The sequence below is a fragment of the Nicotiana tomentosiformis genome, chromosome 3 (genome assembly GCF_000390325.3).
Source record: "Nicotiana tomentosiformis chromosome 3, ASM39032v3, whole genome shotgun sequence".
Classification (NCBI taxonomy): Eukaryota; Viridiplantae; Streptophyta; class Magnoliopsida; order Solanales; family Solanaceae; genus Nicotiana; species Nicotiana tomentosiformis.
This window is the reverse complement of record NC_090814.1, coordinates 116,437,219-116,446,916: the sequence shown is the minus strand read 5'-3', so window position 1 is coordinate 116,446,916 and position 9,698 is coordinate 116,437,219.

Below are 9,698 nucleotides of genomic sequence, written 5' to 3'. Positions count from 1 at the left end.
GATAATTAGGATAGTCTAATTTAGTTAATAGTTAATCACAAGTTCTCGTGAGTTTGACATCCGACTTTTAGTCACTTTATTAGTTGACAACCGCGTATACTTGCGTTTGCATTTGGCCGCAACAAAATCCATAACAGCATATTTTATCTTAATACTAATTGTCAGCCTATAGTAAGGACTAAGGTGTACATTTTGTAATGTCAGGATAAAAATTAATAAAAATCCTCCAATCCCTTCTCTCTATGTGTAGAACCAACCCCATTAAAAGTTATAGGTTCTACAGTTTGCGATTGTGAACGCATATTTCATTGTATATTCTTTAATGTATTCAAATATTTAATATATTTATATATTTTTTCAAGAAATCCTTTGAGACCTTTAGTTGGCAATTTACTGCAGACATTTTATTTTGTTTGAAAAGAAAAAATTCCAAAAGTTATTTTTTGATGTAAATTCTATTATTTACATATTTTGTAAATTCCATCATTATTTTATGAATATTTGATTTAATTTTTATTTCTCACATAGTTACTTCTTTGTTTTTATCCCTTTCCAAGTGTAAACGTGCGTACACGTACATACTTACAAGAATAAAATTCTTTGATATACGTATTATGTATTTTATTTCGTTATCATAAAAAGTTTAAGATTTTCACTTCTATAACTTTCTCCGATTTTAAATGTCACAAAAGCCGCAACCCAACAAATATATAAAAATATTTATTTTGTTAATATAAACAAAGAATAGATACAGTCATACAGGGGCTTTTAAATATGATGGGTTGACAGTCCGAAAAGTTTATGATTCAAAATCATGACCTAACAAAAAATTAATTTACTAAAATGTGACTAATTCTTTTGAATTAATCTGAATTTAATTTTATATATAAACCTTTCAAATTTATTTGATTCCACCGTTATATTCACAAAGGAAATAAGAAAAGGAAAAACAATTACGATATCTCATGAAATAAAACAAAAAGAAACAAAAGTAATGATATTTATATACCCAAAAGAATAGATTAAAAAAGACTATTTTTCTTTTTACCTTCTTCCTTGTCTTTTTTGTTTTTTTCCTCACCCACCACTTATTCAGCAAAACTTGAAATCACAAAAAGACAGCCCTATGTTATGGATGCAATTCCGATTTCCTGCATTTTATATTTTCTTTCATCAATTAGTTTTTCCCCTTTTTTGAAATTGCGTTATTAATTCCATTCACTGTATTTATTGACATCTCGTTCAAAATTACCTGACAAATCCCATTCTTTAATCCAGATTTTCTAACATTCCATATTTAAAAGAATTCATCACCTTATTCCATATAAAACCAACAAATAAAAAAGAAGTTAGTGGCTACTAATAATCCATATTACAGTAAATTTTCTCATAAATAAGATAAAACAAAGAGTTTGGATGTGAAAATTAATGGTCTTTTACCCAAGATAAATGAGGCCAGAAGATAGCCACCATGACGATTGGCGAAGAGCACAGTAATTGCAAGTGATTTGGTGACTTGGCATATCTTGTCCTGCAATAGAAAATATGGAGTAATAAATCTATTCAACAAAAACAAAAATGGAAAAGAGTCGGAAGGAAATAAGCGAGAAAGAGAAAAAATGACAAGAATAACAAAATACACAAGATGCCACAACCAAAAATAAACTACATAGTCAATTAGTCATAGGCGAAGATATTTTACATGTGTAAAGTAAGAAAAGGAAACAAAACAGTTCTTTCAAAAAGGAACTAAGGTCTAAGAAAATGGAATTCGTTGATTTATGTTTCAACGTAATGTTATAGTGGAGCATAAGCATGAACTTTTGAAGTATGAAAAGTGGTGGTGAATTGAAATAAATATAGAGAAAATCAGTAAATGAGAGGATAATTTATATGGCTTAATCGTATGTCGTGTGTTAATCATTATATGTTAGAGCGTTACGAGTGTCACGCCCTTTCATTATCGGTTGTGTGCGTTCTCTTTATTGTTAATAGAGCACATAATGGGAATAATTCTAAAAAAAGTAAAAATTCAGAAAAAAAAAAATGTGAATGCTGGCCAAAGAGATATGTCATGTCAACGCTGTATATGAATATATAGATTCTTTGCGGTGGACTATAATATTGGAAATTCAGGTACCCTTCAAGCAAGAGTAGATCTTTCTGTTTGTACTCAAAATCTATCTATCTATCTATATTATATTAAAAGTACGAAAACTTTAACTAAAAAGTTGAATTACATAATTGCCCTTATATCTATATCTATATTATATTATCTATATCTATATTCTATATTATATTAAAATAGGAAGACCTTAACTAAAAAATTAAATTACATAATTGCCCTTCTAATTAATTTAAATATCCAATTTACAAAAAATATTAAATAAAATAACTAAATTTACTTGAAGAGGTGTAACCTTTCATAGTAGTATTAGTTAAAAATGTCAACCGTTGCTGCTTAGTTGATCCTTTAATGGATAGACACGATTATTTAATATATATTCATTCTTATATGTGATAAGAATTATATTGTGGCAAAATCTTTTCATGTGGGATATATTGTTGTCAAATGTGTGTCAAATGGCAATTGTTGCATTTGTGGATCATCTTCTTATACAAAAAAGTTAACGTAATGCATTTAGAAGAGAAATTCACTTAGACCTTACAGTCAGAAGGAAATTGTACAAATCGTCAATAGCATGCAAAAGGAATAAAGACGAAAGGCGTTCATTGACAATATGCAATTTTTTTTGGATGAGATTCAATAAAAATCGGGTTCTATTTTCTTAACTTTACTTTATTATTTATTTATGACTTCTTACTTTTTATGATTTTTGTAAAATTTACTTTTTGTAGATATTAGGATAACTAACATACTTATAATGATCTTGAAATGCATGTCAAATTTATATTTTTGATATTGTTAATTGTTATTTCATTGCCAAAAAGTATTTACTTGGAATAAATATATATAAATTGTGCAAACCGTCAATAGCATGCAAAAGGAATAAAGACGAAAGGCGTTCATTGACATTATGCAAATTTTTTGGATGAGATTCAATAAAAATAGGGTTCTATTTTCTTAACTTTACTTTATTATTTATTTATGACTTCTTACCTTTTATGATTATTGTAAAAATTACTTTTTGTAGATATTAGGATAACTAACATACTTATAATTAGGGCTGCTTATCAGGCGGATTTGGCGGTTATTTACTCTTAACGGTTTGGCTTATCGGTTATCGGCTTTTAAATGTATTAATCCGCTAGTCACCCGATAAGATATCGAGCGGATTGGTATCGGTTTAGCTCTTATCGGGCGGTTTATCGACCTAATTCAATCTATATTGCATGCATTAATTGTTTGCTGACCGCTGTGACTCAAAATAAAATTCATATGCTCAGCAGACTACATTCCAGTCTATAGAATATAATAGATGAGTCCATTACATCCCAAAGCAGACTACATTACAGATGAGTCCAGAATATATATGTCTTTCCTCCGCTTACAACTGCAAAGGAAAAGTCAATGCTGCCTGATTAATTCTGAAATGATAAAATTCCAGTCTATATTCAAAGTGAGTACAAAATACATATTTCAAAATGATTAATCCATAAGTGAGCAGACTACACAGAAATGTTTGGCCTGAAGCTAACGCCTAACAGTGCTTGAATTTCTGCAGTTTCAAAGTTCAAACAACAGCTTATGAGATAAAATGTTTGTTAAAATGCTTATGAGAGTAAATTTGAACACCAGTGAAGTCTAAGTAGCCGAGTGTAGTTGTATATGAGTTTGGGTGAAGTGTGGGGTGTTGTGGGGGTATTGTCTCTTGTTGTAAACTTTTGTAAGTTGTAGTTAGTGTACTAAAATAGTATAGTAATGTAGACTTTAGCTTTGTTATGCTTGCACTATAGTTAAGTTACGGCCATGTTAGACTAATTGAATTTTATGGCATAGGGAAGTCTAAGTACCTATAGCCTTGTGATGACACATTGGTGTACATTGAATCAATATTATGATTCGCTTATACATAGCCTTAGATTTTAAGTGTGGGGTCATCTTGCCTCTCACGATGACCTTAGGCAACATCTCTTGATTCATTCTCATCTTTGTGTTTATCATGTGTAGGTTGCTATGGCTCATGACAATATGGAAAAGGAATAAAGACGAAAGGCGTTCATTGACAATATGCAAATTTTTTGGATGAAATTCAACAAAAATCGGGTTCTATTTTCTTAACTTTACTTTATTATTTATTTATGACTTCTTGCCTTTTATGATTTTTGTAAAAATTACTTTTTGTAGATATTAGGATAACTAACATACTTATAATGATCTTGAAATATATATATATATATATATATATATATATATATATATATATATATATATATATATATGTTGCATCATGTATGCATAAAATCATGTGAAGTACATTTTCGAATTATGGGATAAATATTACTCGTAACTTTTAATCAATATCAAAATGTAGAGATTGTTTACTCTTATTATCTCAAATTATTGTAAAGATTATCGATTCTCAAAGTGATGTTATAGCATAATTGTCACGACCCAAAATTCATAAAGGTCGTGATGGCGCCGGACACCGCTGTCAAACAAGCCAACAATAAATACTAAATAAATTCTCATTTTAATATTTTTGAAGTCATAGTTGTTCCCCTCAATTGAATAGCAGAAGATTAAGTTTACAAAATACGTAATAATACAAATTTCCAATACAGTGCAGCCCATAATCATCCCAAAATCCGGTGTTACAAGTGCATGAGCATTTACTAGGGAATTAAAAATAAAATACAGCATCTGTCCCGAATACAAATTAGACAGGAAAATATAATAACTCTGAAGGAGACTCTGTTAGCTATCGTAATATAGAATGCAGCTTACCTATATCCCCATAATTATTAATCACACCTCTGCGCCCACAAGGCCGCTATACATATATATACCTGCACAATAAAATATGCAGCAAGTGCAGTATGAGTACGAAAACAACGTGTACCCAGTAAATATCAAGCCTAATCTCGAAGTGGTAGAGACGAGATAGCCGACTTTGACACTCACTATGGGTCAATAATAATAATTGAAATAAATTATAATTATTCAAATCAGCATGGTTCACAGAGTTAATAATAATTTTATTCAATTAGCAGAAATAATAAAAATCCTTCAAATGCAATAATTTTCTAATTTATTAATTAAATCATGCAATTTTAATAAAACTTCCAATTCATCAAATAGCTTTACAAGCTGCAATTCAATTTCAATAAATTTTCAATTTATCAATTAGTCTCATTTAGAGGAATAACAATAATTTCTTAGCAAGCAAAAATAATAATTCATTAAATTCCAAAGATTTTTAATTTATCAATTAGCTTCGCAGGCTGAAATAAACTATTAAGGTATCGGGTAATTATTATTATTAAGCACGATTTCTGCCAAGGACGTACGACCCGATCCAGAGTGTCGCGTACACTGGCGAGGGACGTACGGCACGATCTATAAATGCATCTATCCTACCGAGGCATTCGGCCCGCTCCACAAGAAAGGAGGACATTTTCTTATGTACCTCCGGAATGAGAGTATATTTATTATAAGATAAATTCAAGAGGATGAACAATTTCTTTTAACAATTAATTAATTTAAACAGAAATAAGCATATGAGATTTCCATATTTTACTATCTCTCACTAACAATTTACGATATATATCAAATAATGTAATTAAATAACGAATACAATTTATACAAGTAATTCATGCTTTGAGTCCTAAACTACCCGGACTTTAGCATTAATAGTTGCTACGCTCGGACTCTCGTCACCTCGTACGTACGTAGCCTCCACAATTAGCAATAACTATTAATTTAATTACCTATGGGGTAATTCTCCCTCACAAGATTAGACAAGTGACTTACCTTGTCTCAATGCCCACTTCCGATCATGATGTCGTGTAAACAAATCCCAATTCGGCGCCGAAAATCCGAAACTATCCAAAAGTTATATGAAATAATTAATACATGTTAAATAATTCAAAATTTATCTATTAAATAAATTACCCTATCCAAAATGGTAAAAATTTTAAAATTCACCCCGGGCCCACATGCCCGGATTTCGGAAATTTTCGGAGGGAATCGTTACCCATAATCTCAAGAACTCAAATATACCATTTCCATCTAATCCCATAGTAATTTTCATGGTTAAAATCCAAAAATACCAATTTCTAGGTTTTTCTTCAAAACCACAAATTTTTACTAATTTTCATGAATTTTCACGTCTAAATTTGTATATAAACCAAGTATTTAACTTGCAATAGATAGGAATCACTTACCTTGACATAAATGATAAAAATGAAGCTCCAAAATCGCTCCTAGGTCGGCTCCCATGGAGGAAATGAGATGAAATGAGCCAAACCCATTTTTTCAAACTTATACACTGCCTAGGCGACCCTTCATCGCATTCGCGAGCCTCCCATCGTGTTCGCGATGAACAAAATTCTCAGAAGCCATTTTTAAACTCTTCTCAGACAGCCTCTAGTATAATGGTCATAATATTTTGTACAAAACTCCAAATCACGAATGGTTTGACTTTCTGGAAACTAGACATCAAGGGCTACAACACAAATTTCTTCTTCATCTTCACGGACAGCCTGTAGTGTACCAGCCATAATATTTTGCAAACAAATCCAAATGCTAAATGGTTTATCTTTCTGAAACTAGACACAAAGGCCTACAACTTTCATTCTTGGATCATCTCCAAATTCCTTATAGATTGTGAGATATGAGCCTCCGAAGTCAGACCTGCGGAACAGAGATTTTCTTCTTCGCGAACGCGAGAATCTCTTCGCGAACGCGAAGAACAAAATCCCAGAAGCCAAATCCTTCTTCGCGAACGCGAAGAACAACACCAGACACCAGCATCAGCTATTGCAAAACAGCCCGAAATGATTCAAAACCACCCCGAAACACACCCGAGGACCCCGGGACCCCGTCCAATCATACCAACCAGTCCCATAACATAACACAAACTAGCTCGAGGCCTCAAATCACATCAAACAACATCGAAATCATGAATCGCACCCCAATTCAAGATTAATGAACTTTAGAACTTCAAACTTCTACATTCGATTCCGGAACCTATCAAATCACGTCCGATTGACCTCAAATTTTGCACACAAGTCACATTCGACATTACAGACCTATTCCAACTTTCAGAATCGGAATCCGACCCCGATATCAAAAAGTCCACTCCCGGTCAAACTTCTTAAAAACCTTCAAATTTCTAACTTTCGCCAAATTACCCCAAAATGACCTACGGACCTCCAAATCCACATCCGGACGCACTCCCAACACCAGAATCACCATACAGAGCTATATTCATACTCGGAATGCCAAACGGACATCGATAACCTTGAAATGCACTTTAACCCAAATTTATGAAATTCTTCCAAAATGCTAACTTCCACAATAGGTGTCGAAACACTCCCGGGTTATCCAAAACTCGATACGGACATACGCCCAAGTCCGAAATCATCATACGAACCTGTTAGACCTTCAAATCCTGATTCCGAGATCGTTTACTTAAAAATCCAACTTTAGTCAATTCTTCCAACTTAAAGCTTCCAAAATGAGAATTTTCTTTCCAAATAAACTCTAAACTTCCAAAATTTCAATTCCGACCACGCGTACAAGTCATAATACCTGAAGTGAAGCTACTCGTGGCCTCAAACTGCTGAACGATGCGCTAGGGCTCAAAACGACCGGTCGGGTCGTTACATTCTCTCCCACTTAAATATACGTTCGTCCTCGAACGTGCTAAGGACTGCTCTGGGGTTTTCCGAAATCACTGTTTAATACCTCATGCACTTACCCATGCTGCCACAACTCAGTTGAGCATACTAGCTCGAGCAAGTATGAAGATTCTCCCTTTTTACTTAGCCAAATAAGCCTTAGAGTCCAATTCCAACATCCGAAATTCTCTGCTTGGCCTGTTCCCATCATACGAACACCGTATCAATCACTACATGATGCACCGATACATGATTGCATACCTTTTGCTGAATTCAGACTATGCACTACATAACTCACATGACCATAATAACATCCTCTGATAACAATAGCCGAAATTCCATGAATCTGATGCTTACAATGCACCTCATGACATATATGTGTCTTGTTCCAACTCTTGCAATACCGCCACGATGGAAGAGATGTGTAGAAATTCATAACCACCTACTAAATCAATCAAATCATGGGGTCGCCCCTCCTGACAAGGACCATTACCTCTTTCTGAACTGAATAGCGATATTTGTTCCTTATTATACCTTATATAAATCTAATTGTACTTATTTCTGGTCCAATAGTCTCGTCTCACCCAGTATAAGTTTTTCGAGCAATAAGCCACCGCAGACATGGAGAAAAAAAGTCTCATATGACGCCACAATGAGCTAATAAGATATAGACTCGATTGCGATACAACATAAGGAAAACGGACTATGGAAAGGATTATTCAACCCAAGTGACTAATTAAACAACTAAAAGGTGTCATGAACCTTCCTTAGAAAATGGGACACAAAACACACAAAATAGAATATAGAGGACTATACTCAACATCACGCTGTTGCAGCGCGCAACCTGATCCAAACAACATACCCATGGCAGCGTGCCACCCGATCCACACAAAAAGAATCTATAAGAAAATACTTACCGAGCTAGAATGCTCATTACTACAAAATATCTGAATATCGGACACAAAGCACGCTCAATGCATAATATCATCCCTGGAAGGACCGACAGTGCCATACGCTACAAAACTCAAGCACCACTAAGGTGTGATATATGATTTGAATCTGGAGAGACATCCTGCTCACATAACACCATCGCTACGCGGAACCTCATCACATAAGAAATTTATCAAGCCGTTTCATAACTCATACAGCACAATATAGTATTAGATGAATTAACCGACGATGAAACGACATCCAACATCCGAATACTCCTCCATATGGAGCTTTTATCCTGAAATGAACACATCCGGCATGATATAGAGCCCGTATTCATATTTAAATCCATCCACATACCTCAAGCCGATTCTGATCGCACCGTACTAGGCTAATAACCTTTCAAGGATCCATAATACCCTTTTTCCCATAACACACAAGAATAGCCATCATAATCGGAACAAACTTCCACAGTCCACAACCAAATGAACCGAGCGCCCACCAGGCATAAATTCTCGAATCATCGATATTACCACAATCTTCATACTTGGTTTCAATCTTCACTCAATCAAGTGACTACATGTCACTCTTACACAATCTTTCCGTGAGACACGCTCCCACGACCTTTCACACCAGGTAACAAGTCTGCACATCCATACTACTGGTTACACTAATGCTGTAAAGCATATCAAGAATCCACAAATCAATACACAAGGTCTCCTACACCTGACATCGACCTTAGATGATTCCAAAAATAATACCATCTTACTTTAAACATCTAAATCCCTTTCCTGCTCATCCGAGCTCATGACATCCTTGTCAACACTGAACCGAAATCTTAAATCCTCAACTTTCGAATCCCATGCTACTTAGTGCACTTAACTATGCCAATGCGCAGGAGTACAAGAATTCCATCATAAATCCTAAACCACTAATAGGGTAAACACTTAATCATATAGAAA